Genomic DNA, 27,806 nt, shown 5'->3' on the forward strand with positions numbered 1-27,806 from the left:
TATTTGCACCATTGACCTTGACTACTGCATTTTAGGATTGACCTTCTTACCTTTTGAAGGTTTTAGGCTTCTTCTATAGTTTTCTCTCTTTTAAATTCTTAGTACCACCACATGTTTTGTTCCATGTTAAAAAGTTGTTTCTAGTAATATGTTCTTAAAGCTGAGAAGGACTCTAGTGCATGCTATGTATGGCGTACTTTTAAAAGTCTAGATGTTTTCAAAAACAGTTTCATTGCCCAGGGTTCAATCTGTGTCACACGTTATTTGGAAGAGACACATTAGTGATCTATCAACAGTTACTGAGTTACATTTATACACAAAATTATTCACAAAGAACAAGTCTTGCTGTAGAAACTTTCAGGTAATTTCCAGGATTCACACTGGACACATCATCACAGTAAAAAGTACTGCAAGCAAACCAGCTCCATAATGGAAATTTTACTGTGAGACATTCACTCTAAATTATGCATTCTTTACATGTTCTGCATACAGAGCTGGTGTTGACCAGGGGAAATTAAACATTGGAGATAAAAGCATAAAGGTAAGAACTGCAGTGTGTGGAGACATCTTCCTCTACTTTATTTGTTGTGTAAACTGTAATTTTGGGAAGATTTTACAAAACTACCCTGCAAGCTCATTTAGGTGTTGCAACCCTTCCCCATCTGCCAAGAGGCTTCTGCCTCTGGGACTGTATTACAGTGGGGAATTGGCATACTGTGTATTTACATTTGTCTGGAGGGTTTCCACAGCCACTGCACCTCACTACTCTCAAATTACTCTGATAGCCTGCCTTCACTGTAGAGCTTACCCAGTTGCAAACATAGTGAAAATATGGTATCAGATCACTCAAATTAAGAGTATGTTATATCTGGAAGTCGTCATCCTCAGGATGCTGTAGTCCAGACCAGTGTGACTGTGTCTATAGAAACCCCGTCCCAGCACAAATGTGTTAAAAATTACTGTTCAGTGAACTCATTCACAAGGTGCTATCTGATCTGCCTAGAGATGCCATCTATGGCAGTGACATGAAAACAGTGCTTTATGTAAGTAGCTTCTAAGCAGTTATTCATTATAAATGCAGACAGTTCTGACAGCAAAAACAAACAGGATTTGGCAGAAAGAACTTAATAAGAATGTCATTAAGGAATTCAGTCTGCCAACCAGCACGTGCTTTGTAGTGCAGTGAGCTGATTTCCCTACCTCCTTGCCTCTTTTTTTGGATGTAATCATAAAAATGTAGCTGTAAGTATATTTTCCCTCTTGGTATGTTTTACTGGTAACATACCACAGCTTACCAGAAGATTGCTGTCAGCTCCTAGCAATCTGTATTCTCTGTTGGGGTCACTGAGATGTAACAGAAATAAAACGAGAAATGCACAGCACAGGAGAAATACAGCAAATCGCCACAAGCCTGGTAATACAGGGGTTGGAATAGGAGGACCAGTGGTATCAACATTTAGTTTCTCTGCATATTCATTGAATGTATTTGCAAACACAAGCCCATATTTGTGTAGGTGCTTTGCAGGGTATTAACCTTTGACAAGGAGTAGCTGATAAGAATGATTCCTAATGAAAACTGTTTATATTTCCTTTACTCATGCTTATTCAATGTCATAGTAATGAAATGTGTTTAAGATTAAGGGAATAAACTAATTTTTAAAACCCCATGGCTCTATCTTGACCTAGACAAAGTAAAACATTTTTATCAAATGGCTGGAACAATTTGATATATTAGTTGCTTTGGAAAGGTTAATCTGCAAAATTGGCATGTAGCACTGAGTCTTGGCATGCCATATTCCATCCTATGTGGCTGTACAAAGATGAATGATAATTTAGTGCTCTGATCTTGGTCCAAATTTATCTGACTTTTGATCAACAAGTGAGAATGTATCTGCTATTTCACTATAGGGGACCTGCAAAGAAGTTTATCAGTTCTTTTTAAAAGAATAAATACAGAAGAAGAATAATAATAAAAGCCTCATGTTTGGAGAATGAGCAGCACTCTACAGAGACTTTTTTCTGGCCTTATTAGAAATATCAGGAACAGAAATCTTGACCCTTATACATTTGCTAAAAGATTTATTCAGAATTTAGTTAAAAGTGCAGAATTGTTGAGTGATTTACACAGATAGTACTTCTTTTGAATAGTTTAATTAAATTCATGTAAACTGCTTATAATAAAACCCCAACAAAATTCTCAACTGAGGTGTTTCAAACAGTCTAAATAATGATCTCATTTTCTTTACCTGGTGAGCCTGATTTCCTTGATATGTTATATCACAACCCTGCCATTGCTCTCCATTTTCTTTAGAACCTATGGGTGCATCAGAATTTTGAACTTCTAGTTTCCATTATTTATATTCTATCTATGCTTTTATGTCTACATATTGAATGGTTAGATTAATAAATGGTAACTTATTACAGTTTAGATGACCAATGTCTACTTAGTCCAGAGAAGATACCTATTTTCTTCTGGATTATCCTCTCTATACTACTGCTTTAGATGCTTTAATTGAACTGACTAGTTTATTTTTGCACTTCTTTCGTGAATTCCTTATGGACAACTGAATTCTAACAGTGCTAGTTAGAAGTGACTATTGCCAGTACCTTTGACACTTTTACACATTTCTCTGACTTTATTTTTTCCCTGCTGCTGAAAAGGTAAGGTTTATATTATTATTAAACTCCCCACCCTTTAAAAAACTTTTTGGCTGTAGCTCTTCCTTCCCTGAATTTCCCATCTTTGTAATTAGTGTAGTTTGAAGAATTGTCAGTTTCTAACCCAGTTCCTGCTCCACCAAAGGGCAGAGTGATTCTGTAGGAAAGTGCTATTTGTACTAATAACCAAAAGTGACACTCAGGAAAACTGGGTTTTCTGAGGAAACTCTGCATGTTACCAGTTCTTTCTCTCATTCAGCACTAATTAAAGAGTTGATGACCTTGCTGCAGCTAACAGATGCTGCAGAAAATGTTGCAAGGCTATTAAATTAGGAACAGAAAGAGAGTACATTAAGACTAATTGAGCATGTTGGTTCCTGTTGCGACTGTGATGCTGCTGGTTTGATAATGACAACTCTGCTGAGAGTTTCTGAAGCCTTCTAGAGTTCTGACATAGGAGCAGATGAGAATTTCAGAATAGCACCTATTTCTGAAGTGATGTTAATGGCAGTCCTGCTGACAGTGAAACAGGGAAGAACAGTCTGCTAAAGGCCGTGAAAATCTCAGGTCTGCTCTGCTATGCAGGATGCTGGATTGCTGTCAGAGTAGTGTGACAAAGTGGGTTGGAAGGAATCTTTGGGTTTCACCTACACATCTGCTTTACCTTGCATTTCTGGGAATTAGGTGCTTAGCACCCAGAGGGGACTCTGAGCTCTATGTGAAATTGCTGCAATAGTTCCATTCCTTCAATGGAAGGGGAAAACTATGTCTCCAGAATGCTTGATTCTTCAAAACACTTTTTATTTCTTCACCAAATTACATCAGGAAAGACAATGTTTCCCTTAAACCAGCTGCTTTCCATAAAGATTGCTTTTTGGGGAGGAAGGGTTGATTCAGAAACTTCAGGAATGGCAGTGATTTCATCAGCAGAAAATCAGTTTCACTAGGACAGCACAACTGAACTCACAGCATCTTGTGGTATTACAGTTTTGGAAAGAAGAAGCCCTAAGAGTCTCTAGTGGCAATAATTTCAGAGAAAAGGAATTGTTCTCTTTTAAACATATTTGAGTTTTGCTGCAAAGAAAGAATTGAAAACTGAGTCTTCTCTCCATACTCTGTTTTATGGGCAAATTAGGAATATTCACTTGCTAAGAAGTTGCTGAGACACCCAGCAAGTTAAACACAGAGATCACCAGGACCATGGCAAAAATACTTAGTGCACCATGACTCTTTTCTGCCCTCTGCCCTCCCCTGAGCCCTCTCTCACAGACATCTAGAACATAGACAGCTGTTGTATATATTGCCTTTTGGCAATTATTTCTGATTTACTGACTTGGTCTGGTCATTCCAGACTGGAGGACAACTCATTGAGTGGGACTTGAGTAGGTCTTGTAGTTTTCAGAATTGATTGTCACACAGCAATTATTTTGATATTACAAATCCTTTACAAGAAGTGTTAGCTGTTCTTTTAAAATGTGAACGAAGGTTACTTTTTAACCAAGTTTACCATCACAGGGAAGCTTCAATCTCATTCACAGGTTGCAGCTCTGTATTTCTCAAAACTTTTCAAAATACACCACCAGTGAAGTGGACAAGGTCAGTCAAAAATGATGGAGAAGGTAACATTAAAACTTTCAGTAGTCCCATCCTTTCACAGATTGCCCATCATCTCTTCTCCACCATAAGGCATTTCCCTCAGCAGATGTCTTCTCCTTTCCAGCCATTACTGGCAGAAAATGTAGTAGATGTGTCAACATGGCTTGTAGCAGGCTCTGTAATTTACCAGAACTTAAGATATTGCCTTCACAACAACAGAGAAGGATATTTGTCAAGGAAAATGGTTCTTGTGCTGCAGAACATACACATTGCTCATTTGCTGTTTTGTGTCTTTTAAACTCCATTATGAAACTGCGCCACTAAAAGCTGAAACCACGGTAGATTAAATTCTCTGAAATTCACATGTATCTACTTGACACTGTGAAATCAATGAATCCTTGAGAACATTTAACTTTGTTTGCTGCCATTTCATGCCAACATTTTTAGGCTTTTTTACTTATGGAAGAATTAGACCAAAATTCAGAAATTAAAAAATTCATTAAAATAAATCTGTTTCAGAGGTACTCACAGGAACTGTTGTTAGGTTTCTCATGGCATGCTTTTCTATGTAGATGAGGTTCCTTGATTCAAATAAAGCCACAGCTATGTTTTCTGGTTTTCCTTCTAGATAAGCCATCTGAGGTTACACCAAGAGTACTCATATAAAATTCATATTGGGAAATTGAATCATGCTTGGGATTTTGACCTAAGGAAAACAAAGACACTTGAGACAATGAATTCTCATGAGGCTTTATTATAGGAGTTCTTAAGTAAGCTCCTTTTGATTACTGAAATATTTAGCTTCCCAAAAAAGAAATTATTTTTTATTTTTCAGGAGGACTTTTTTCAGGGAGAAAAGTGTGACTCTCTGTTCATGATTTTGAAAACTTTGAATCGAAAATTTTAAAAATTGGTTTTGTTCAAAATTTACATAGTTCTTTTAGTCAGTAGAAGGAATGTATGATGAATAGAGCACTGATTTTTAATACTTCTTAGAATATTGTCTTCCCTGCTTCTATGCTCTTTACATGAGTGTGATGGTAAGCAATGCTGACTCTTTGTGTAGCCTATTAGTTAAAAAAGAAGGTTGTCTTGCATTTGTAAATAAATAGTTGGAGAGCATGTTGACCAAGAATAAGATTTAAAAATCATAACACCTAATTTTTCACATGGTAGGTGATAAGAAAAAAGTTATATATTGAAGCATAGACTTGCTGCTTAGTCACTATTTTTTATTTTCCACCTTTCCCCCTTGACATTATTCAATTTGTCATCAGTTGCTCATCATATTTGGCCATGCTGAATCAGAAAGGGAACAGAAAACAATTAATTCCACTTCCTGATGCATCTTTCCCATTCTATTCATTTTTCCAGGCAGTGTTCAATCCACTGCTTACAAAGCTATTTTATTCTGAGGCTTTGCAAATAATGATGAAGAAAGTTTAAATACTTATTTTAAACTGTAGCTAGGCATGACTAATTACTCAAATTGAAGCAGAAATTATAAATTCAGGTATGTATGTATTTAAATCCAGTACTGTTAAGACCAAAATTAATGGATTTTGTATATAACATATGAAGGCCAAAAAGCCATATATTGAATACAAAGGGCAACAATACACTCTGATTCCCAAACTCATAGCAAAAGAATAAGAAGCCCACAAATGTGGACTTTGACAGGCTGTCTCCACCAAAGAAACTGAAATTCTGAAAGCTCTACTTAGAATTTGAGAATTTTTATTTTATTAATGTGTTATCTTAATAATGCACTGCATATCACCAGAAGTGTCCCAGGAGAAGTTAAACAAGAACATACTTTGGTGTAGGGGGATAGAATATAAGAAAATAAAGGTAGTGTAGAAAGTAATCTTACCCTAAAGGAGTTGCAGCTGGGCCATTCATCAGAGATTAGGAACAGGCCGGACTTTAACAGGCCACAGCTGTAACCAATGAGAAGAAAAGTGCTGTAAAAGAGTGGGGTGGCTGGCTGAGAAGGGAACTGGAGTCAGTTAGCTGCTTTGTAAAGAAGAAAGAATCAGTGCTCTGAGGAGCTGCCCATAAGAAACACCAAGAAGGTTTGAAACTTTTGTGATAAGGAGATAACAGATTGGAACCCCTGCAATATGATGATACCCCTTTGTAGAATTAGTAACAGAAAGAGTGGATCTGAGTTTGGATTTAATTTCCAAGCTGAGGACACATTGGGGAGACAAGAAGCTCAGTCTAGAATAAGTTCTTGTATGGCAGAAAAGTGATTTATGTATTTTTTTTCATGTGACAGACAAAATTGCTGACAGGCACAATGAGTAACTGCTAAAGCTTTTCAACACGGGGAACAATGACTGAAGAATTGTGCAGTTTCTCAGAGTCTCTCTATTGTGCTTTTTAAAAATGTTCTGATTAGTTGAGCTTTTATCCAGTGAGATTTATATATGATTTCATGTCTGTCCAAAAATAAGTAGGAAATCATGAAGTTGTATTAGTTTTATTGTGATTTTAATTGAAATAGTGGGATTCATTTTCACAGTCCTGTTCTCTCCCCTAAAGCTTCAAATTTTCATGAGTATTTTACATGCCTACCAAATATGAAAAAGAACTAATGTGTGTGTCCAAAAGCTATGTTTCAATCTATATTTTTCTCATGGCTCCATACTAATTCTCCTGATGTAGAGATAAGCTGGTCATAGGAGACATTACTTGCCATTTGCTGAAGCAGATTATGGGCATCTGTAGCTGCATCTGCATTACAGTTTTCTTTGATATACAACTAAAGCCACATAGTGAATTCCTGTAATTATCTCTAGCTGCATGTTGGATGCTGTGAGTTGTAGACCAGTTGCAGGTGTGTAAAGTGTATAAATACTTATCTTTTGATAAGTATTAATCAAGAATCTGTTTAGTGCTCCTACTCTGGATCAAGTGCATCCCAATCCCAAAGAGACCTAAAGGTCTAAACCAATCATGGCCTTTTGGACAATTTCAGTCTGCTTCCAGAGGGATGGATAAAGGTGAAAGTTCTGTGCCGTCTTGTACAGCTATAAAAGACAAACACTGAGTGCTTCCCTGTTGACCCACTTCATAGCCAAGTCCTTGCTAAAGTTGAATGTTGCTTCTGATTCTTCACTTCCTGTGAAATATTTTAATCTAATTTCACTTTCATCTCTTACATGCCTCTTTGTTTTCCTATTTTTTGAAATTAAAAAAAGAAGCAAAACAGCTCAGAAAGTGCTCAAATCCCACAGGATTTCCTAGTCTAGTAGTTTCTTTACTAAATCAGTGCAATACCTTCATATATTGACAGCTTGTTCAGATATATAACATTTCAATTATCTAGAACAATAATCCCTGGCATGAAAGCAGATAATTTCAGGTTTTTTTAAGAATCCATTTTCAGTAGTCTGATTTAGAGGGAGTACAGCAATTTAGGATTTACTTAGTGCATTAATGCTGAGCCAAATCAATGTGACATTTATTCCCTTTAATCATGCCAGTGTTATCTTGACAATTAACCTTTGATAATTCAAAAGGCTTTTGAAACAACTAGTGGCACTATAATTCTATATTTAGATCTAATTAAAGCTTTTGTTCTGAGCATGATTTTTTCTTTAATGCCAATTGCATTACTATATGTGCTACAAATGCAATCATATAATTTAATGTGTTTGAAGCAGTAGCTTAAAAAGAACACATGGGCAATCTGAGTGGGAAAACATTTCAGAAAAAAATTAGATGGTAATTAGTTGGCTAGCACAGCATTTTTATATTATGAAAGCAGAATTTTGACATGTTTTGTGTTTTATTTTCATCATGTCACCTCTGGCTTGTGCTATTTTTGTTCCTTTGCTCCTTGAACTAGTCTAAATCTAAGTCTTAATCTATTTTTTGTTCAAAAGAAAATTTAAAATTAAATATTACTGCCACTCTTCTTGTAGTGCAAGTGATTGCTGAGCTTGAGCTGGTTTTAACTGACGGCAATGGAGTGCTCTATTTTCAATATTTTCAAGATATGCAGAAAGCTTAGCTATTACTCTGAATTGTTGCCACTCTTAATTGTTTCCTGTGTTGTAATCTTATCAATTCTCCTTGTTATTTATTTTTAATGAGAAAAATTTAATTCAATGACTAAATAGGATAATACAGTTCATTTACATATTGTATGCATTTTTAAAAGTGTAAAACCCGCAAAAATACCACTTCCCCCTCCCCCTCTATTCCCTGTAAACTAAAAATGAATGCTTTATCTGGTAGCTGTAAATTAACTGTAGCAAAAATAATTTTGGAATATGTGTTTGGTAGCAAGTCTCAGCACACAGATTTCATTTAACAGAGCTAGGAGAATGAGCAAATTAATGGAGAAGTCCTATCAATTTAATTCCCCCTCTCTCTCAGGCCCTTTTTGGGATGGCCTTTCTGTCACAGTGGGATGGGGGAGAAGAAAGGGGAGAGGAGGTGGTGTGGCTTTGAGTGCTTTCTTTCACCAAAGGTAACGGTACCTGAGTCAAAAGGGCAGATGAGTGAGAGGGAAAACAAGGTGGAGGGGTGATGTAATTTCATTTTAATGGGCAGGGGACCAAGTCACTTATCATAAAGATGAAAATGTCATTATTTTATTTTTAGGTAGTGTATGAAATTTCCCATATTGATGCTGTCCCATTTGACTTTGTATCTTCTGCACAGATTTGATACTTGCAGGTAAGGAATTGCTGCCTGGGAATGATACATGAAAGGGGAAATAAGTAATTCCCATGCTTTTGAGTGGAGATTCACTGGGCTATGCAACTGGAAGGGGCAAGTGTTCCTGGCATGGCTGGAAAGGCTGCTCAGCTGTGTTTCTAGGGAGACTGGAATGAGAGCATTTCATTAAAAACTCTCTATTTCCAAGGGAGGCAGAGATTTTGTAAAGTGGAGGAATTGCAAAAGCAAGAATACAAGTGCCTCTCAGATGGTCATCAGTGGTGTGTTAGACAGTGAGAACTGTCATACAAGCTAGCAAGAAATCAACCTCTTCCTGCTGCCTCACAGTGAAATATGTATTTGCTCCTGGAGTGTGATTTTTCTGCCAGTGATGAGCAGTAACTAAGGTGCAGTGAATAGAGGGTCGAGGTGTATCAGTGATAAGCCTTTTAAAAAGGTGTTACTTAGAAGGACTGTGCTAAGAACACTTCTACTGCACAAGGAAAGAGAAGTATTGTTTGTGAGGTGGCACGTAGCGCAGTTGGCAGATTGTATTTCAAGGAAATTGCAGAGGGTCTAGGCCATGATAAAGGATAAGAGAGGATTAAAAGTGAGTCTTCTACAAAGTGTGGTCTGCATAAAACTGGTGACTGATTGAATAAACAAACTGTGTAAAAATATAAGTAAACAAAAGACATGAAATTGGAATAATTTTCTTACCAGAGGTTCAAGCTTTCACTGGAAATAAACCATTTTAGATAGATTTTTGGTAACACTGCCTGACAGAAACATAGCCACTCATTTCCCAAATTGCACATAACTGTTTCCCTGAGATGTCAGAAATCAGTTAAGGGGACTAGACAGTCTTGCATTGACTTGTGCTGTGATGGCTCTTCCTTCACTTTAGTTTGTCATTTCTGGATAACATAGCAGCTTCAGGATGGTTTGGAGGTGAAAAAAGCAAGGGACATGGTCTAAAGGCAGCCTTCATCACTTGGTTTCTGAAGGGACACAGGAAAGGTATTTTTTCTGTGAGAGTAGTTCTGGTCAGTTCTGCGAAGGCATAGGTGTCACAGTCATCTCATTGAGGATGCAAACTGTGTCTGCTAAGACCATCTGTCAATGACCACATGAAAAGCAAGGAATTCTCTGCACAACAGAACTGAGGTAGTCCAACTTCCTGTGTCTCTTCATCTAAGCCCTGCTTCCTCACCCCCTACTAGAAGAACTTCTGGTGTTTAATAGCGAGTAAAACCACCCCTTAATGGAAGTACTAAATATGCAACACAACTCCACAAGCTTTATTTCCTTGTATGACCACAGTACAAACTGTCCCTTTCCTAGTTTAAACAGTTGATTACAAGCTATTACCCAGGGCAGCAGTAGGGGAAGAAAAACCACTGCAGAAACATTGATCTTTGTTCATGTACAGCAGTGCAAGTCTAGCATTGCACTGATCTCTGAAGGAACCTTCAGGTGAGAGTTTACCTGCTTAAAGATCTTGCAGATTATCTCATTGTATATTTAATTGTGCTTTTGTTTTTGATTTGCTCCTGTTCTTGCTGAGATTTGATCCCTTGGTACCAAACCCAGTGCCCACAGGGAGCCTACAAGGAACTGATCTCTGCCCCCATGGCCTGGGTTACAAAATTCTAACCCTCTAATGCAGTAAGGCAAGCCACCTCACAGCAATCTGTTCTGCTTTTATATATGCTTACAATATAAAATTTAAAATGCATCTCTTTGAAGATGCATTTGCAGTGTTTTTCTCTCCCTGGGAAAACCTATATCTGTGTAAAACCATAAAGAGATCTAAATGTGAAAACAAATAAAATTTGTAATTTAGCATTTCTCACTGTCAGGAAGGAAATGCATGAATGCATCAGTGTTCTGAAAGAATTAATTTTAATTTGTCTTTGATTTGATTAGTTTCATATAGATTAGTATTGTTTAAATCCCTGTGTTTCACTGGAACTGTAATTTTTGCATGATTTCTGTATAATATCATATTTTGAAGACTTTGCTTAGTATCTACTGCTAGATGAGGATCCAAAGTGAGAAGAGTAGAAAAGAGATTATTCTCTACAAGACCAGAATCAGAATGTTTGTGATTGTGGTTATGAGATTTATTCTTTCACTTCACTAAGCATCTCCAGTATTAGTGCTCTGGTATTCTGCTGGATGTGGTTGTATTTTATTAGATGAGACTTTTGCGCTCCTTAATTCTCAAAATTTCACTGTTCATGTTGGTATCCTGACTAAAATTGTTTTATGAACAATGGGAAGAAGTCTTTATTATTTTATTCACAAACACAAGTCAGCGAATCCCAAGGATTGCCGTGGTACAATCATTTTCCTATCCTGTCTCTTTTGCCAGTGGAGAGAATGCAGATCTGAGTGGCTGGACAGAAGGCAGAAATTTTGTGACAGACTTGGACCAGAATTTGCATATTATGTATAAAAATGCAGAGTGGGTGAAAAGCAGCCCATGCTCTTAAGCCAGAGGGTGACAATGAGGATGGGGATTGGAAGCCCTGTACCAGCTGTTGTGGGCTCATAGCCCAGAAAGGCAAACTCATCCTGGGCTGTACCAAAAGCAGCAGGCTAGCAGGTCCAGGGAGAGAATTCTACCTCTCTACTTTCTATGACTTCCCACCTGGAGTGCTGCTTCCAGATCTGGGACCTCCAATATAAGAAGGATGTGGGCCTGTTGGAGAAAATCCAGGGAAGGACTGTAAAGATGGGCAGGAGGGCTGGAGCCAGGTGTTCAGTAAAGTCCTTTCCAACCCAAACTGTTCTTTGATTCTATGAGTCAATCTATGATTCCATTATTGTATTCCCAAGATACTGTTCACCCTTCAGCATAAGCCACCAAAATCTCCCTCATGTATGTAGTAATTCACACTGCACTGAAGTTCTTATCTTATATTAATATATGATATATCTTATGAAAATCTGTTGTGCAAGAAGTGCCAGAGTGAATTCTGGCTAAAGTTTTGGTTTTCTCCTAATGAAAATTTGTAATTGACTTTTTCAAATGAATCAGTTTAATATCTGTAGGGCGAAACTTAAAACTTGCTTGAGTATTTAAGGTTGCCTTGAATATGTTTTATAATAAAAAGAATAAAGGAATTTGCACAGTATTCTCAAAACTGGGAAAAGTACTCAGCAGCATATCATCAAAATCTATTTTCAACTTAGCTCTTGAATGCATTTTCAAAATTGCTGCCTAGGTCAATACATTGCAATCACCCAGAATACACATGAATGATTGATTTTGCCATCTGAAATAGTAATATTATAATAATAGAGAGTAAAGCACCTGTGTCATTTCTGCCTTGAATGGCTGTTAGGATAATAACACAAAGTAATGAACTGTCTAGTGCAAATAATGAGAGCAGTTATGCTCTCATGGTCTAAACAGCACTCTTTGTGAGAAGCAAGATTTATAAAAAGCAGCTTGTTTTGCAAGATATAGCACCATCAACCCTTATGGAGATCTATGTAATCAGGATTCTTACTTTCAACTCACAGTACCCAGCTCTGCATTTTGCATAATTAGGGTAGCATAGGCTGCTATGTAATGTTCCTTAGCTGGCATACATACTAGTTACAGAAAGGCTTGCTACAGTCGGAGCCCCAATGTTTGATAGTTCCATTAATATCAAAAAGAAAGTGATTCAAGTCTTTGAGCACAAATGGTTCTGGTCAAGTCAGTGGAGTTGACTTTTATCCCACTGATCAGTATCCCACTGATCTCAGCTCAGCATATAGCTCATCTTGATAAATATCACTAAAGTTGCAATTAAGTTATTTCTGAAAAGTATGACCGTCTAATTAACAAGTGAATCAAACATTTTCAGAGGTAGTTTTTTCCCTTTTCATTGGCTTACTAGGACACTGGATGAATTATTTGATGGGTTTCTAGGTTTATTTTACAGTTAGGGGAAAAACATTGTCTGTTCATTTATGGTTCCTCAAATGCCCAGAGCAAGTCTGGAAATACAATAACACCTATTCTATATCAGATTAAGTTCACTTTTTTCCCCTTGTTGTCATTGTTCTTAGGTGCTAGAGTCTTGCACTTATATTTGTAATCCACTGCAATTTAATAATTTTCCCCATGTCTGCATGGTCCTTCCACATATGATAGAAAAAGCTGCTTTTCATGATGAGGCTCTTCAAAACCAAGTTGTTAGTAACCATAACAACATTCTGGTGACCCAGTCAAAAAGATTTTTTAAAAACAGCAGCAGCCTCACAAGAGAAAATCCTGTCATTCAGCCAAAAAACATAGGGATTTTGTGGGCCGTGGGAAGTTGATGATGTTTGAATTAGATTGTGGTTTTCTTGCTGTTTCAGCCAGTTTTACCTGTTGCAACTTATATTCTTCAGAATGGCTAAAGCGTTGAATGTTTTCAGTTTTTCCATTTTGCTAACTGTACCAAAATCTTCAGGTTGTACTCAGGCATTTTAGAGAGGAAAACTATTAAAAGTTTTACTACTACTACTCAAATCATAAAATAGAGGTATTTACATAAGCAAGATTTCTGAAAGATGCAGAAGCTTGGTTCTGCAGAACCAAATGGAAAACTTATAATGTAATCCCACTAACAAAACACTTCCAACCAAGAGAATTTAATGCATCAGAGCTTCCTAAAAACACACCACCTTTGTTCAAATTCAGAGATTGAATGGAAACAATATTGATCCAAACTACAAGGGTACATTTCTGGGCAGGCATCTTTTCTGGGCTTTTTAGCTTCACTTCCCATTTCACAAGCCTGTCATGATTGCAAAATATAAAAAGTGTTTATAAGCTAGAGTGGTTTATAATGATGGCAGAATGGAGAGTGCTAGCAACAGATAATTTGGGTTCTTTTTATTATTGCTTTTGTAAACTCTTTCAGTGTTTTAGCTTTTTACTGTTTTCATTTGAATCATTTTTGTTTGAAATTATTTTATTGCTTCTTCTCCACTTCTGGCATCTCTGGCCAATATGCTGTGTAATTATTAAAGAGTCACTAAGTACCAGGCCACTTTTGTGGTAGCTGTCTCAAACCCTGTCTTTAGTTTGATTTTCTGCAAAAGACTGAACTTTTGAAAAGAGAGGCAGGAGCTTTCAAGTGTTCCTAAGGGACGAACATTGTGGAATATTGCTGAATATTCTGGAATCATGTATACATCAGGCATTTATCTTCTGTAACAGCTGCAGGTCACTCTCACCACCATTTAGTGGTTAAGAGCAGAAACTGCAGGAGTCACATCTGTTCTATTCTATTAGATATTGTATTTTTAAACACTGACTACATATAATTACGTATTTATCCTGGTTCAGCAGTGTGCAGGTGAATCATGACTTGCTTTTTGCTAGAGTACAAAAAGATGTTAAACAAAACCATTTTATCATTCATCTAAAAGGAAATGGAATGCTGTCTTGCAACAAATTTTTTAAAGCAAGATGACAGAATAGATTTTGTCATAGCAGTATGATTAAAGGCTGTCATATTCACACTGCTGCCACTTTATAAATATTAGTATGTCTGCCTTTTTGTTTACTGAAAAGTTGTCTTTGAGAGAAATGACAGCTGTAGGTTATTAAACTAAATTTTTACAGGTTTGCATTGCCAAAACTGTATGGCTAGCTGAAAGCTGCAGAACTCAGTTGTGCTGTTGTACAAAACAACATAATTTCATTAATTCCATGCCCTTTGTAAACAATTTTTCTTTAAAAGAAGACATGTATCTCAAAGGGGGCACTTTGACCAATTTTTAAGAACCGTTTTTTTTTTATATTAAGACTAGGTTTATTTTTGTGCATTTATATCTCATATCTTAGGTTTCTGTTTCACTTTTCAGTCAAAATTTTAGATTTTTTCCACTTTATATGTTAATATTTGAAGTATTTATACTCATTGTTTTCCATGAAAGCAATATATTTTCAATTTTATTTAATTTCAGTTTTAAAATATGAAAAAACAGTAGCTTAACAGTAGCTAAAGAAAAATTGCTTTTAACTTAAGAAAACACACAAAATTTTGTCAAAATTTTCTTTTTCATTTTTGTCTCCAGTGTTTTACTCCAAATCTGTTTCTCTGGTATGTTGAACATTTGCATTTTTGTATTCCCTCTCCAATACTTTTCAGACCTGAGAGAATTGTGTTTCCTTCATTTGCCTTGCTTAGTAGCTGGAAGTTTTCTCTATGCTCCTCTAGTATTTCTGTGCACAGGATTTTTCATAGAAAGAATCACCAAATATTTTGGTTTATAAGGGACCTCTGGAGGTCATCAAGTCTAATCCCCTTGCCAGCTTCTGTGCAGAGCTGCTCCCCAACCAGCCAGCCCCAGCCTGCAATAGTGCAGAGGATTGTTCTGCCCCACATTGCATTTGGTGCTGTAGAACTTCATGAGATTCCAGCTAGCCCATTTCTTTATCCTGTCCAGGTTTTCCTAGAGGTTTTCCCAAAGGATGGTTTTCCATCCAGTCTACAAGAGGATGAAAGAGATCTTTGGCTATTTGTTGCTTAGCTACAGACAATTTGAAAGGGGTCTTACAGAAATTAACAAGAGTTAGTGTTAGAATTATTATGTATAATTTAATTTAACCTAGGACTTTAGAGTATCTTTCTGCTTACAAGCACTCTACAGAGTTTAGGGAGATCAAGATGCCTCCAGTGATTCCTCCTATCTTCCCATTCAAATCCATGCATGCTGTCTTCTGAAAACATCTCTTTTGATCTCTCCCTCACTCCACTTAATGCAGAGAGAAGCTCAAAACAAGGTTCACCACTATTTAGTGCTTGGTAACCTCAGGTCTTCTCTCTCTGGGTCATGCTGGACTTCTAGTAAAGTAATTCCATCTGTGGTCAATAAATAAACATTGTGTTGAGTACTAGACTTTACTAGTGATCATACATCCAGCTGCACAGGTGTTTAAAGAGCAGCTTCCTTCCTTTTTTCCAACTCCCACCAAGAACAAAGATGAGGATGATGCATTGAGAAGACTCTGTGGCTGGCTACTGAATGAGAGACCAGTCTTATATACTGGGTCATTGCTTCTGCTATATCTGCTTCCACTTCTGCCAACTTGCTTTGATGTTGGTTTTCCAAATAATGAAAATTGGATCCTGCCAAAGTCTTGTTTCTACTGTCTTCTTTCTCTGGAGGCAGCATATGATACACTGTGCTTCCTACTGGTGTGTGCAAAATAGATGACGCAAAGAGCTGTGTGACAAGTGAACCCTAAAGAAAGAAGGGAAAAGTGTAGGAAATTCTGCAGGACCTTTCCAGCCCAATGTACTGTGCTGGGCATTTTGAGGTGGAAACAAGAGCTCATGCCTTATGGTTACGCGTTTCGCTGTGCTCTGGTTTACTGTGTGACAGAGAACATCCCCTGGGTGACAGGAGTCCGGCACAACTGCTGTCACACACTCTTCAGGGCCTCCTGTTCTGCACTGCTTGATAATGTAGGTTGCAGCCCTGCAGATATGTTTAAAAAAGTACAATTTTGCTGTAACACTTTTAAATTAGAATTGTTTATGGCCACCTTCATATTCATGTGCCTGTATACTACTGATTTGTATTTCTACCCAGGTTAGTTTTTCACTGCTAAAACTACATACTAGTCTGACAGTGTATAAATAATACATTGCATATGGCAGGATTGTCTTTTTCTTCCAACGCTCTGTCACTGAGGGGAAGCAATATAACATGCATTTCCATTTTCCTGCCTCTAGATTTCATTATAACTATTTCCAGCACCACCCTCAAGAACACCTCAAAGCCTTGCATCTTTGCTATTTTAATTTATATGCTCTCAGTTATATTTTAAGTTATATATTGTTTCATTATTACCCAATTGATTAAAAAGAATATACGAACAAGCTTTCTCATGAATCTACGTGTAGTAAGAATGAAGGAGCAGTGAGTTGCCATAATGGATGAGGTGATCAACATGTGCCTCCCACATAGGTAACAGTATGTTAAGTGCCATCTGCTTGGTATATTTAAGACTGGTTGATAAGAATGGGTTAAATTCCATTTTGCATAACTTATGTGTAGGTAAACCTGTATGGATTTCTTTTCTTTCAGCCATGACATAGGATTTCTTGCTTCATCCAAAGGTCATCTTCTACTTAGTATCTGATGCAAAAGAGTGACCAAGTGAAACTTTGTTGGATTTTCAGTTATTCATTGTGCTTTGATCTGCTAGGCAAAGGACTTTTTCATACCTGTTTACATTGTACTGAAGAAAATGCTGATAGAACATCTGACACATCTAATTATGCTTCATTCTGAAAGAAATCACTCCAAGCTGTTTTAGAATACAATTTGCAGGACTTCTAAAACTCTACTATTTATAAAGGCATGTAGAATGGGGCTTTATAAAGCTCTGGCTCAGATTCTAAAAAGAAAATTAGAATGCAGACTTCTTTTAAAGCAGATAATTCTCATTGCTCTGTTCTTCCTTGCTGCAAACAGACAAACCCAAGATCAATGACTTGGCACCTAATGGAGATCGTGGGCGAAGTTGTGAGTTTCATTTGGCATTTGCTCTAAACTCCTCATTGCAGCTCTACTTGGATACCCTCTCTCAAGGTAAAAGCTGATTACCCAAATTTTATTAAATTGTTCTTTCCCAGAAGTATTACTGATCTTGACAAGATGTGCATCAGTAGCTCCTAAATGAAGCTAAGCTAACAGTGGAACATTGCTCTCTTGAGCATTTCTGAGACCATGATGCCCACATCAAGAGTAGAGCAGACCTTTCTAGATTTAGCTTTTTCCCTGTTTGTTAGAATCTTTGAGCAGTGTGGTAAAAATTCTTTTAGACTTCAATATATTTATCAGAGACATTAAATTTTTCTACTGCTGAGAATAGATGATCTAGCAGAAATGGTATATTAATTGGGCTACCTCTGAAGTCATGTAATTCAGTGTATATGTTTTCTTTTAAAAATGTGTAGATCATTTGTATCCATACTTTTTGCAACAGGAGAAATGGCAAATCATCAACTAACTTAATTGGTTTCATCTTGTCTGCAGTGACTCTGCCCTAGATTCTTGTTCCTCATCCTGCTATTCAGTTTTATCTAATGAAAATTATTTGTGATTAGCTTTCATATGCAGTAGTAATTCTAGGTACAGTAAGAAGCAGAAAATCTGAATATCAGCCATAAAGAACACAGTTTTTGAGCTGTTTCCTAGCTGTGCTGGTAGACCCTTAATTTTATCGCATGTATTCATTTTGTAAGCGCAGGGGGAATGAATTCAGAGGATAGATTCCTGCAGTCATAGTTGTGTTCAACTTAACCCATGTGTGTTTCCCCCCTATAGTTCTTTCGGATTTTAAAAAGAGCTTTGGGCACCTCCTGGGAGAGCCAGGTGTCTATTGGGGCTGCATTAGCTGCTGATGTGCTTTTGAGTATCTGTGCTCAGAGGCACAGAATGGGAAGTAGAAGAGGTGTTCTGGCATAGCTCCCCTCTTATCCCAGTGCCAGAAGAGCTGCACTGAAAAGGAGCATGGCACAATCCTAACAATGCTGTCTACCTAGGGCTTCCCAAAGCTGTTAGCAAAGACAGAGTTTAAAGAGCAGTAACAACAAAGGGCAACTTTTGGTCCATTTCTTCCCAGGGCAGACAAGGTCACAATGAAAACTCACAAAAACAAACATAAAAGCTATGTCTGAGCTTTTTTTTCCTGACACTTCAGTACCAGGAAGGTCACACAAACTGAGCACTGCTGCAGCACAGGGAACAAAATTTTAATGTAAAATGACAGCCAGCGATATTAATGTCAGTAGAAAGTTTGTCTGACTTCTGCCTTCAAGTTGCTCTGAATCACTTCTGAAATGGTGACATTCATATTAATGTTCCCAGCAGCAAGGGCCACAGTGGAAAATGTTTAGAACTTTGCCTAATTTCTGACAGTTAATGAGACCTAGAGGGAATATTCAGAGAGCAAAATGCACCTTATTTTGGCTTGTTTGCTTTCTAATGCAGAATATTTGTCTCTAGTCGCTCCCTAATGACACTTCTGTCTTTCAATCTTCAGCCTGTGCCATTCAGGATATAAATAAGTAGAAAAAGACTTTGCAAACCGTTTTTAAAAACAGTTTCTTTGCATTTCCCCTGTGGGACCTCTGCTCCTGTTTGTTAAGTACGTGGAGCTGTTTACCTTCCTGGTTGCTAGCCCCGGAGAGCCATGGGGTGTTGTCCTGAGCCATTTCCTCCAGCTTCCATACAGAAAAGGCCTTTAATGATACACCCAGGCACGTACAGACTGGCATGCACATGGGTTGGCGTGTACAGGGACTGCCAAGGTGGCATCGTGGTGTCCAGGGCAGGATGCAAGGGTGGTGGCTGTGCCTCGTAATCTTATTTGGAAGGGCTGTGCTCATTGAAAGAGAGGTATGGAGAATCCTTCCTGCACAGCTCTTTGTGCAAACACAGATTAAGAAGGAAGATTTTGTTCTGTAAATACATTTGTCCTCTTGGGGTGCCTTCTGAGGACAGACATCCTTCTCAGCCTGCCCTGGCTTTGGCATGCACATACAGACACTGCCTGTGGCACCAACACTCACACAAAGTCACCAAACACTGGAGGTCCCACAGGGTACAACAATTTGGGTCTTGTCTGCAGGGGGACAGAGTGAGAGTGGAGGAAGAAGAGAGTTGTGAAGCTGGAGGTTACAGTAGAAGGTCAGTCCTAAGTGTGTGTGTGAAGGCACAGCAAAGGGAAAAAAGCCCTTCAATTTTACCCATTTGTTTGAAATTTTAGTAGTTATCAAACTGAGTTTTGTAATTCCTTTTGAATTAGTCCTGCTGTGTCTCAATTCACTCCTTACACTATATTGGTGAGAATCACTGTTTTGCGTATTTTGGAGATTAACTGTTTAGCAAATCTTAAAGAAAGCACTATGATAATCTAGGGATACCAGGTCAATGGACCTTCACAGAAAAAGATGTATGATGCTTACCAGTTTCAGTTGACGAGAACTCTTGATTTTTTTTTTTTTATTCTTTAACTAAATTATTTAAATTGGAAAACATTGGGTTTTTTTCTTAAGGGAGAATTTCACTTTTGACAGATTGTGTTTAAAAGGTGATTAAAACAGTGGTGATATTTTGATTCTAAACTCAGGTTCTGGAGTTTTTATGCCAAGGTTACTCTGTACTAAACTAAACTTATTTTAAGGTTTATAAAACTCTGCAAAACACTCGGGAAGACAGACTTGGAGTGAAATGCATGTTGTTTGTCTTTGAGTTGTGTTGTAAAAGCTTTTCTTATCCTGTAAAAGCTTCTCTCCACAGAGAACAGCTTTTTATTCTGTTCAATTGACAAATGCTTTTCAGTCATGTTTACTTCCTAAAATCTTTTTTTAATGGGAAATTCTGCATTTCATCTTTGTGAAATTATCTGAAAAACAAGCATATTCAAGGAAATACACGTGTTTTAACATAAAGAGGTACCTCTCATTCTGGAGCTATTCCATATCTTGCTTGGGGGTGTAGGGAAAGATGAACCTAATTCTTTGAGTACCAGAGTCTGCAGAAAATCAGGAGAAGTGGGATTAATTCTGTAACACATAAAGGCCATTCAGATCTTGGGATAGGCTTAAACAGGGTAAGTAAGTCTCTGATACATTTTCCCATCCCCTATTTTGTCAGATTGCAAATCTCCAATCTCCTCACATAGTCTTAGAGTTTATTCTTTTGTTGACAGTCTTGAGGGAAGGTAGAAAGTACTTACAGTTTAAGTAGCATAAATGAATTTTCTGAGTGCATTTCCAGTTTCAAATAATATTTCCTCCTGCTTCATATGCAGCACTGTACAAATCAAGTAAGAAATGCACAACAAATTTGCAAAGAACTTATTTTCTATCTGGGACCACATGGCCTTTCAGGTCTCCAAACACTATACATATCAAAGAATAAATCTAATTATCTGGACCATCAAATAATGGAATTACTGAGGTTGCAAGAAGTCTTGGAGGGTTTTTAGTCCAGCAACTTTCTCAAAGACGACTCAGCTATCTGATAAGACCAAATTTGTTAGGACTGCCTTGTCAGTTCTTGAAATTACTATGGACGGAGATTTTACAGCCCCTGCTACACTTTAAGATATTTATCCAATGGCAATTGCAGTAGAAATACCCAAGAAAGCACACAGAATGCTTTTTCATATAGCACAGGAAGTGATTATTCTCCTTTAAATTGTACAAGTTGCATCCTATATGCATATTGGCGAAAGAAAGATATTTCTGATCATGTGTACAGTTTTATTATTTTATTCCAAGTAATTAAATTTATTTGCTTATCTAGATGAAACAACTTTAGAAACAGACTGGGGAAACTGAGAAGTGTTTTCTTAATGATTTCTTTTTTCCTGAAGTTGTATAATCTCAGGCACTATAAATAGCTTTGACTTTCATGTTTTTGTTTTATGAGCAACTGTTGTCTAAAGAGCTTGTGTCTTTTCCCAGTTGCTCCAAGATAAAGTATTGTTTAATATTAAACAGACTGGGTTTTCTATAAGCTGTACATTCTTGAGTGATATATTCTTTTATGTAAGCATCATGTATGTAAACAGTTGGGGTTTTCCATGTAAAACATGAAATTCATGTGAAGATATCAGTTTTATGAATAGATTCTGTAGGATGCTAATGCTGTAAATATTAGAAAGTTGCACAATAGTTCCAGCATTCTGGGCTGAATGGGAAAGGATGCTGTCAGCAGATTTTGGGAGATGATTCTTCATCTCTAACTGGCTCTGGTGAAACATATTTGGAATTCCAGGTTCAGTTCTAGGCTCCCTAGTAAAAGGAAGACATGAATTACAGTGTGTCCAACTAGGGTTACTAAGATGATTAAGGTACTGCAGCATCTCTTGTATGAGGAGAGGCTGGGAGAGTTCAGATTGTTCAGCTTGAAGAAGAGAAGGCTCAGGGAGTCTTATTCAAGTGTATGAACATTTGCAGGAGAAAATAGAAGTCAAAACCAGATTCTGCTAAGTGATGGCCAGTAGCAGGACAAGAGGCAGTGTATAAAAACTAAAGACTGGAAATTAAAATGAAATACGAGATTTGTATTTTTTCCAGTGGAAGTTATCAAACACTGGTACTCTGCTGTTCTGAGAGGTTCTGGAGCCTCCATCCTTGGAGAGATCCAGACCTGTCCTGGTCAGTGTTCAGTGTTGCTTTAGTTGACCCTGCTTTGAGTGCAGGATTGAACAAGAAGGTCTCTGGCATTGCCTTCCAGCCTTACAAATTCTGTGATTTGTATTTATCTTTACCCTAACCCATTTTTATAAGATTCTATACTTCATATTTTTCATAAATGAGGCATTTGCTGTGAGGGGGCTATACTCTAAATGTTACTGTGTGTATGGATGTATAGCACACCAATGTGTGCTAAACCATATGGATCTAAGGATGTGCAAAACAAGAGAAAGCAGTTGAAGTATTAGCATAGGCTAAAGCCACGTGATTACTACTTTTCATCAGAATGTTTCAGAGCAGATCTATCTTTGGGTGTTGTCCAAAATGATATGTTGAACTGTGTTCAGTGAACATAATTCAAAGTGAGAGTGTGGAACTTCCACTGGCATTAGGAATGAAAGATCAAACATGTTATCAAATTGCTACTTCCCAGTTTGTGGCATTCTGTCTTGGTTTCAGTCTGACAATTTTAGATTGCTTTAAAAAACCATGACTAACTCTCAATTTTTATTTATTAAGAGGGGAGTGGAAAATTTAATTTCTCCCTCTAAAACAGCAATATTGCTTTTTCTTTCTTTTGGCAACCATAAATGAAGTACAGCCAAATTTTGAAGATGAAACTTGGTGCTTCACCTCCCTGTTGACTTAAGTAAAATTCTGAACCATGGGAAACAGGATTGTGAAATATAGCCTCATACATGCCAGTGAGTTTCTCCAAGAGAAAATTGCTGTCCCTTTTTATCTAACAGCAGAACTTTTGCCTTATTTCTGGACGTTCTGCCTGAAGTGTTTGAGTTTGTTTCTTTAATAGCCATAGAAAAACCATCATGGCTAGTTCAGTAATCATGAGAACTACCACAGCCACAAAATCATATGATTGTAACTTTGCATTAGGTCTTGGTTTTCTCCTGACTCATTGCTTCTGCTCAATTTCAATATAGCAGTTTTTGATGCTTATAGTTGGAAACATATGACTGGGAGGTATCTGGACCATTGCACAGACAAATCTGAATATAACTTATTTGTAACTACCCTATTTATATCTTAAATTCTTCTTCTCTGATTTGTTTTCCATGGGCTATGTAGTAGGAAGTAAAAAAATTCTTTACACCTTCCAAGTCCATTCTTATCTCAAAGTATCTATCACCAGAGATAGAAATATCCTTCACACTCAGATCAGCCTATAAATTAAGGGTCAGTCCTCCTCTTTTAGGAAAAGAATGCTACAGGTGCATTCATACAACTTTTATGAGCTCTTTCAGACTAATTAATGAGATCTGGCCCACATCCTTTAGGCTGGGGCTGAATCCTCAGGGGAGCAATTGGAACTTTGGGTCCAAGAGTTGAAATGAACACATTTTATGTGTATGAGCAGCTAATGTGCCAGGGACTAACACTAAAATAGGGATCAAGGCAAACTCATGATGTATATGCACCCTCTGATGGTTGTTTCATGCACTGTTTAATTTTTATTTTTTGGGGGAGGAAGGATAGTATAGGAGCTGTGATAGAGTTCTTATTCTCTCTTATTATGCCTTCGAAAATTAGGTCTATTGTTTTCCAAGCACAGCTTTCCTTGAAAATCAATCTGAATTACCTTTTTTTTCAAGTGTGAATTGAATGTACTGCAGCTATTGCTGATTAGCTGTACGTGGGGACATTCTGCTGCAGTCATATGCCTGTTTGTGTTTATCTTCATTCATTCTGAAAAGAAAAGGTCAGAAAAGAGAAAATCCAGCATAGAGGAGTGGAATTGATTGGGAATGGCAACATGAAGTGTTGTGATAGGAGAAGTGCTAAAACCAGCGAAAACAGCTAAAAGGGTAGAGAGGATTTGTGAAAGCACAATGTGCAAAGTGTGAAAAGAGACAAAAGAAACCATGTCTGGCTGATTCCTGTCACGATGCTTTTATGGTCATCAGTGTCTGGGTTGTCTGCTGGTTGTGACCCTGACACAAGATAATGTGTGTGAACTCAAACATTCTTTCTGGTGGGAAGGCTTCAGTCTGGGTGACCTCAGCTGTTAGTTTGTCTGTGCCCACCAATACACCTACCATGGGTTTTGAGTTGCTCTGGAATAATCTGTATTGAGAACAGTAATATCTTTATTAATTTTTTTAAAATAAGGGCATTAATTTTTCCTTGATAAACTTGTTCTATAGAATGGATCTACTCTACTGACATGCATGGCCAAACCACATATGTTCAGTGAGAGCTAGCTAAATTCAAGTTTCATATTGGAGTTGTTCAAAAATAAACTGCTTGCTTATTTTTGTAGACTACTATCCTTAACAAATTCAGTGCCAAAAGTTACACTGAGGATATTAATTAATAATCATAATCTGCCAGCCCACAAATCTGCAGAATATTTGTCTTTGTGTTTAAGACAAAGAAATACTTACTCTGCAAATACTGTCAGAATAGCATTCAACAGCTTTTTATACACACAACCAAATAGAAATGCTGTAATATTTTCAAACCCCACTTAGCTTAAGACCAGCAATTTCCATGCATATTTTCGCAATTATAAAAGTCATTCGTCACTGCCATTTTCCTGAAGACTTTTCTTATAGAAAGCACATATTCAGTGTCTATATCTCTGCAGATGCAGAAGCAGGAATACACATGAGAAATAAAAGAAAAATACCTTTTCAGCTCACTGAGTGAAGGGCTAGCTATGTTTTGAATGCCATTACTCCATCCACATTTCTGCTTCAGCTCTTGGGACACACCTGAAGAGTGATGTCTTTAATAAGACCCTTCACCAGTCTTACTTGCAGTATGAATTTGCATTGTAGTGCTTTAAGTCACAAGTTTCTAGCAGGAGGCAGTTCAGTTCTTTGTCATATTGGATTTCCCTAAACTTAAGAAAACCTAGTGTAAAATGGCTCACTGAAGTTCATTACTCTTTATCCAAGTTCAGCCCTTGGTTAATGAGTTAAACAGGTTTGTTTCTGTCCCCACTGGAAGCCAAAGCCCTGTAGGGTGTCCTACCTGCATGGAAAATCTGCAATTTCTTCTGTCCTTTCCTGTGCAGTCTTGCTTGTTAACGCCCACACAGCTGATTTCATCTTGTTGTTTGGACACCTTCTTCAGGGAATACATCTTATTTATTCCATGTCTCCTCTCTCTATGGGAGGTGGGAACATGTACCTGCTGAGGAAACACCTTGTGCATTGGGATTGCAAGATGTGTAAAACTGTTTGTGTATTGGTCTCTGTAACAGGGAGCTGGAATGTGAAATGGAGTTTTGGAATGATCAGTGAATCAAAAACTGGGAAAAGCTGACCCTCTGTAAAATGGCAGACTTGAGGGAAGGGGTGAGGATGTGGGACTGTTTATATACATTTAGTCTGGCAAATATGCAGTAATTTTAATTTCCTGCATGAGTAATACCAGAATTGTAAGTATTTGCTATACACTATGAGCTTTCAGTTTTGATTTACCAGTCAATTATCAATTTACCGAAATTTACCAATTTTGGTGAGTTTTGATGATTTACAAAAGCCATCTTTTGTAGGGTTTGTGGCAAAGGGCCTTTGATGGCAAGGGTACATGTCTGGCTTGAACTTAGTGGCCACCAGAACATCCAGGTCCTTTTCTGCATATCTGCTTTTCATCTCTGGGTGGCCCTATCATGTAATCCTGCCTTGTTCCTCCTATGTAAATACTCTTCATATTTGTTCTTTTCTATTTCAGCTGCATCCCTCTTTCTTTCTTTCTTTCTTTCTTTTTTTTTTTTTTTTTTTTTTGTTCTGTTTTTTGAACCTCATTACCTTGTAGGTATTTCAGAGAAGAAAATAACTTTGTGAGTTATAGCAGGGAGCTCAACTGACCACTCCATGGGAAAGGCCCTCAGTTTGGGAGTGTGTTTCAGTGGCTGTGCCCAGACAAGAGCGAGAGTCTGGAGCACTGGACTGATGAGTCAGTCTCAGCCTTAGTAATGCAAATTACCAATAAAATGCATGACAGCTTATCAACGTGGAACTAGTCTAAGTGTGTTAGAAATCTACTGTGTTTTGAAAGGGGAAAAATGTGTAATCCAAATTAAGGTATTTGTTATATACTAATAGGAGTGTTATATACTAACAAGATCACAGAGTCTGTTGGAGCATTTTCCTTTCTGTATCTCCTCAGTTTTACTTGGGTTCAAGAAAAAGTGCAGCATGAAATATGCTATAGCATATTATTCACTTCAGTGTGATCCATCTGGGAAGTAGGTGTCAGTTCTGGACCACACTCTGTGCCACTGAGGCCTGGATTTGTTGTGGCCAGTGGTAGAAGCCAAAATCATTAGAAAACTGTCCAACATTGGCACTTACACATTATCTTCTCTAGTTGTTTCAGACAATTCCTGCAGCAGCCTGGGTTGACTGCAGTCCCTGGGACAGAAGGGAAGCTCTGAGTGCTGCCTTAGTTCAAGGAGGGGGCAGTTTGTCAGCACATCCTGTATCTCAGGATGGGTTTGGCTCTTGGGGATGAAACGAGGCACAGTGCATCAGGACAAGTCTAGTGGGCTAGCAGAGGTTTTCATCCTCTCTTGGAAAAATGCTAAACTGGCATTTTAGATGAAGAATTTTTACTCATTTGTCTTCCGTTTCAAAACGACAGGACCTTTTGTTTATTTCTTCTACTGGTACTGCAAATCTTTATGTAGGTTACTGATTCAGTCACAGCGTGTCATTCATTACAATCAGAGTCTCATTTCCTCTCACGCTTTACTCTCAATTATTTCCTGCCAGCAGGGGTCACACGGCTACCACAGCTTCTCATCACCACTCTGCCCCAGTTGCTGATACACTGAATGTCACTTCTGGCTAAGAGACACATGGAAATGCCTCTCAGAGATGCTGAAAAGATAGCATCGTATTATGTATTTGCTGGGATATTATATTAATATATATAATATTTTCTGGGAAAGAGCCTGTCTTACATTTAGCAGGGTTGTTCTGTTTGTTTTTTTGGAAGATCAGATTTTTTAAAATAGTTATATGTTGCTGTGAGGTGTTGTAGTAATTCAGGTACATGCACTCATTATGCACTTTGCTGTGTTTTCAGGCTGCTACTGCTTTCCCACTGCTGAGCTTGACTCATAAATCTATGCGACAAATTAATACAAATTTTCCACTAGGAAAGGAAAAAATGAAGTAGTTGTCTGTTGGAACCCCACTAGGAAAAGCAAATTTATAGTCAGGATTTTAAATAAAACATTAATGCTTTCATATCTGACATACATGTTAGAATTGTCTCCTTGGCAAACTTCAAGGAAAAAAATTACAAAGTAAAGAGCAGTTAAAGAATGAAAGGCTGTTATAGCATTTGAAAAAAACCATTAGGAGGCTGTAGTGAGAAGCTTCTAGCCTATTTGTGCACAGCATGGGTATTTCAATGGCAGAAAATTAAAGATTTTACTGAGGGACCAAGGTTCCCTTGCATAAGACACTTTGCACACAAATACCAGAGGGGCAGGTTTTTTCCAAGCCAACCAGAATCCTGATTTGATAGATGGAAACAGTGGCTAAAGTATTTTTCCTGTCACTATTAGCTGTTGTGGAGACTCACAGCTGTCTCTCTTACAAAGGCGTTGGTACCTCTGGATACTACCTGCAAGGCTGACCAGCAGTGCAGTCTCCAGAGGACACAAAGTGCTGCTCTCAC

The sequence above is a fragment of the Zonotrichia albicollis genome, chromosome 2, assembly GCF_047830755.1.
Source record: "Zonotrichia albicollis isolate bZonAlb1 chromosome 2, bZonAlb1.hap1, whole genome shotgun sequence".
Classification (NCBI taxonomy): domain Eukaryota; kingdom Metazoa; phylum Chordata; class Aves; order Passeriformes; family Passerellidae; genus Zonotrichia; species Zonotrichia albicollis.